This window comes from Alosa sapidissima, chromosome 8 (assembly GCF_018492685.1).
Source record: "Alosa sapidissima isolate fAloSap1 chromosome 8, fAloSap1.pri, whole genome shotgun sequence".
Classification (NCBI taxonomy): domain Eukaryota; kingdom Metazoa; phylum Chordata; class Actinopteri; order Clupeiformes; family Clupeidae; genus Alosa; species Alosa sapidissima.
The window spans coordinates 14,486,439-14,491,438 of NC_055964.1; the positions used below are offsets into that span (position 1 = coordinate 14,486,439).

At 45.4% G+C, this 5,000-nt stretch overlaps 1 protein-coding gene across 5 annotated transcripts in view; it reads left to right on the plus strand.

Moving 5' to 3' along the window:
* The window catches only part of rimbp2b (RIMS binding protein 2b), a 104,695-nt gene that overhangs the window by 42,788 nt on the left and 56,907 nt on the right, over window positions 1-5,000 (plus strand). For all 5 annotated transcript variants that reach the window (XM_042101121.1, XM_042101135.1, XM_042101125.1 and 2 more), the window contains exon 2: window positions 517-600. The gene's annotated coding sequence lies outside the window, so the exon portion shown is untranslated. The remainder of the gene's footprint in view (window positions 1-516; window positions 601-5,000) is intronic.

Genomic DNA, 5,000 nt, shown 5'->3' on the forward strand with positions numbered 1-5,000 from the left:
GAGGTGTAGCCTAATGGTGTTCCTAGTAGTGTGGTTTTGCCCATAATAGGTTTCTGGGTGCAGTTGGAGTCAGTAGGTCAGTTCAGAGTGAGTAAGTAAGTGTGTGTGTGTGTGTGTGTGTGTGTGTGTGTGTGTGTGTGTGTGTGTGTGTGTGTGTGTGTGTGTGTGTGTGTGTGTGTGTGTGTGTGTGCGTATGTATTTATGTATGTACACACGCACATGCACACAAAGACACAACATACATGTACACATACACACCTAATCAAATACATCTTCAATTCTTGGTTGACTTGATTGCCTATATTGTCTAGTAAATGATGAGCAATTTTTCTAGTAATTTCAAGTGCTCTCTCTCTCTGTCCTTCTCTCTCTCTCTCTCTCTCTCTCTCTCTCTCTTCCCTGCCTACCTCTAAAGAGCAGCACGTGTCCCTGAATGAATGTGAGTCTCGCTGTAAAGCCTTCATGTCTGTTCCTGGTGCATTAATGGTGGCTATTTTTACCCCTCCCTTTGCCCAGGAGACTGAGATCAACAAGAAAAGAAAGGAGTGTGAGGTGCTTGAACAGGAGGTGAAGAAAAAGAGTCAAACATGCCAGACTCTGGTAAGAGCTCTAAATATATCTCTCTTTTCATTCCAATTTCTTTCATTCATTTCTTCTTTTTTTTCTAAAAAAGACTTTCCAGGGCTCATCCTCCCCTCTGCTTGTCTGATGTCAGAAGTGTACCTGTGAATTTCTCACCCGTCACACAATATTAGATACCGATCTCGGGATTGTTTCTGACGGGGGGAGTGTGATGTTCCTTGTACGATCAAGAAAGTGGTGGCAGATGTGAATGAATAATTAGTCACAAGTCTGAAAGCACTAAAATCTTCTATTAGCTGTGGCTGTGATGTTACGATGTGTTATGGCAAGGCTATAACTTATTCATATGACACTTCAGTACAAATGCCAGTCTTTAGTGAGCTGTCTTTTCTTATGTGATATAAAAATGAATGGTGGCTTCAACATGAGTTATGACAAAATGAACCATTATGAGTTCATGGATGCCACACATCTACACATCTTCATACACAAGTAACATGCACCTTACATGCATATATTCACTAGCATGTCTTATGACAACCACAACAGTCCCTCCAATAACACATACACACACAGTACATGTGCTATGGAACATCTAACCCTACTTTAACCCCACACCTTGCTGAGTTGCCACCATCCCCCACTTTCACACTTTTGCCTGATCCGTATAACACTCCTGCATGCCTGTATTCTCTGGTATGCCTGATTACACATCAGGGCTCGACATTAACGGTTGTCCGGTTGCCCTTGGCTACCAAAATGTTGCAAGTGGCAACTAGTTCGTAACCCCTGGTTGCCCCTGTGACAACCACATTTGGTTGGCTTTGGCAACCGAAAACCTGGCAACCACTTTTAAAAGTTAACGTTGAGCCCTGTTACACATGTGTACTGTATCGCAAGCACACATGCTGAGATTTGGGCGGACACTCCCAACCCTCTCTCCACATGGCAGTGGTTGACCTCTGACCTGAATGCCGGCTGGCCTCCACCTGACAAGGGCAGACACTCCTCCTCTCCTTTCTGTCTCTTTCCTCCCCCTCTCCCCCTCTCTGTCTGTTCCTCCCTCTCTCTCTCTGTGTTCCTTTCTGTCGTTCTATCTATCTCTGCTTGTTTCTCAGTCTTCCATCTCTCTCTCTCTCTCTCTCTCCCTCTCTCTCTGTCTCTGCCTGTCTCTGCACAGAGCAGAAATGCCACTCTGCCTGCAGCGCTGGCCCTCACAGGAGACAAAGGGGGCGAAAGTGAGAGAGGATGGAGAGAGCGGAGAGAGAGAGAAAGAGGGACAGAGAAAAAGAGAGAGAGAGAGGGACAGAGAGAGAGGAGGGTGAAATGCAGCTCACACAGAGAGGATAATGCTTTGTGACTGCTGTGAAGAGCTGGTCCCTTTCCTTAGAGCCTCCTCTTACACATGTAGTTACTGTGTGTGTGTGTGTGTGTGTGTGTGTGTGTGTGTGTGTGTGTGTGTGTGTGTCTGTATGTGTGTGTGTGTGTGTGTGTGTGTGTGTGTGTGTGTGTGTGTGTGTGTATGTAATTGGTTGCACTAAGATACAACACACTTTCAAAAAGATGTCAAACACTTCTAAACACATATCAAAGCAGATGCTTACAGTACATTCACATTTGGTAACACCCATAGACAGATGCACACTCATGCATGCACACGTACAAAGATGCGTGAGTGCAAACCATAGACTGTATAGAATAGTTGCGAACACAAATCTCATGCTCCTCTGCTCACATGCAGCTTCTGTTTAGCTGTATCACATGTTATTATCCATACTCTATCCATGTTTATTGTTGTTGTTTATTGTTTATTGTTTATTGTTCATTGTTTATTTTGAAGGCTGATTATGAAATATTACACAGTGGGTTGGGCTAAACCAGAGTGTTTGTATTTCCGGTGAAGACCTCCTCCTGTTGTAGGATAGAGAGGGATGCACACACAGCAACCCACAGCAGGAACAATGAGAACAGATGCACTTTGCCTTATTTGCGTTCAGTCGTTCAGACGCCTGAAAATGGGTGCCCCCCCCCTCCTTAGTCTGTTAAAGCACTGTAATACATTGAGAGACATTAAAATGTGTGAGCTTTGAATGTCAATGAGCCCTAACCCCCTTACTCTCTCTCACACACACACACACACACACACACACACACACACACACACACACACACACACACACACACACACACACACACACACAGTCTCACTCCACTTACATAACTGTTCAGGGAGGAACGGGGGCAGGCACACTGCACAGCTCAACAGTGAAAGCGCAGGGAAAGAGAGAAGGAGAGAGAGAAGGATAGGGGGAATGGGTGAGATCAGTGGGGAAGCTCAGACTCCAGGCAGAAAAGGTTCTAGTGAGAAGGCAGGTGTAGTGAGACTGTGGTAATGGACACTCAGATCAGAGGCTCAGTCTGGAGCAGGTTTGGCCAGGGTCAGTTTAGGACTCTCAGACCCAGCTGCCAACAGGCCAGATATCTGGTGTCCTCCCCCACTGTAGAGTCCCAGATCTAAATGTGGGTTTAAAGCTCATTAGAGTAAATTGACACAGTGGTTTTGTCAAAATTTGTTTTAAAATGATGGGATTTTTTTTTGTTGTATTTTTGGAGCTTCATATTCTTACACAATATATAATATTGGATAAATACAACAAATAAAGGATGTTAAATTGAGTAGAGTTAAACCAAATTGGATTAAATTGCTTGGATTAAAGGGCTTCTATTCAGTGTTCCACAAGTTTAGGTAAGTGTATTGCAAAGAGACCACCTACAGTATACACTCTCTTGTTGTTGTTTTGGTTTGGCGGGGGGGTTCCCCTTTATTAGTATCCGGCTGGATAAATGTAGTCTATTGTGATCCTCATTATGTGCATTTAGAAACAGCTGCTGGTTGCCCCCTCTCATCCAATGTGCTGATGCACATATCTCCAAAATGAGGGAGAGAAGAAAGAAGAGGATTGTGGGCTAGTGGAGATGGAGGGAGGAACAGAGGATGGAGGTGGAGAGAATGAAAGGCTGAGGGGGACTAAATGAGGGTGAGAGAAACAGGCAAGGAGAGGGAGAGATGAGTGAGCTGTTTGCGCTTCTCCATTGGGATTCTCCATTAGAGCCACAGGGGCCCTGTTCTCATTTTATAACTACACTAAAAGGAGTGCTAAACAGATCCATCTCTCTCTCTCTCTCTTTCTCTCTCTCTCTGTCTCTCCCTCTCTCTCTCTGTCTCTCAACCCCTCCACACACCCACACACAAATATGTTGAATCTGCAGGAGACAGGCTTGACAACTTCAGCAACTATTGCCAGCATGTTTATTCTGTTTGTTTACATGTGGTTGATACACACTCTAAATCTCATGGTGATTCAGTTAAAGGGAGCATAGAGGAGCTTGACGCAGCAAAGCCATGAGCTCTGTTTGTGGCACAGCCATTCATATGGGCTTGATTTCATTAATGTATGTCTTTATATCTGGCCTGCTCTGCTTTAAAAATAACAGCAGTCCTGCTGGTAATAGACACACAGGCTCATGTCAGAGCCTCAAGGACCAGCTATTAACGAAGATCTACGGGGCGCTGTGAGGGACAAATTCAATTACCTAAAAGGCTGCGGGGGGAGCTGAAGCATGTGAATGTGCACTATGGTGCCCATGGGCCTCCTGTGGTGTGTGTGTTTGTGGTTGTGTGTGTGTAAGAGAGAGAGAGAGAGAAAGAGAGAGGTGTATGTTTAGCTAGCAAAACATTGTGTAAATCTTGTGTGTGTAGCTTGAGTGTGTGTTTGTGACAGAGAGAGAGAGAGAGAAAAAGAAAGAGAGAGAGAAAGATAATGAGAGAGAGAGAGAGAGAGAGAGAGTTGTATGTTTAGTTAGCAAAACCTTGTGTAAATCTCATTTGTGTATAGCTTGAGTGAGTGTGTGTGTGTGTGTGTGTGTGTGTGTGTGTGTGCGTGTGTGTGTGCGTGTGTGTGTGTGTGTGCGTGTGTGTGTGTGTGTGTAGGCGTGCCCTACTCTGAGTGCATGCTCCATTAGAGCAGCGTTGTGGCGTTCTGTCCCCGTGCTCTCCCACTGAAGTGCGTCTCTATTGTGAAGGTGCGCTGCCCTGCTGACAAGCCTCAGGAGAGACGGGACATGTCGTGCAGAGGACAACTGCTGGAGGAGGAGTGCAGTGCTCACTCCATCCTCTTTTCCTCCGTGCCCACTCTCACTCGCCCCGCTGTTCTGTTACCCTGTGTCTGGCCTCTGCTCTCCTCTAATCGTTGTCTTTGACAATATTCCCTTATCCTCCCTTTTGTTTTGTTACCCTCTCCATTTTTCTCCTCTTTTCTTCTCTTCTTTCCTGTATGATGTCACCTATTGCTCTTATCGCTCTCTTAGCCTTCCCATGTGACTTTGCTCCTCTTCTCCAGTCAGCCATCTTACCGCTT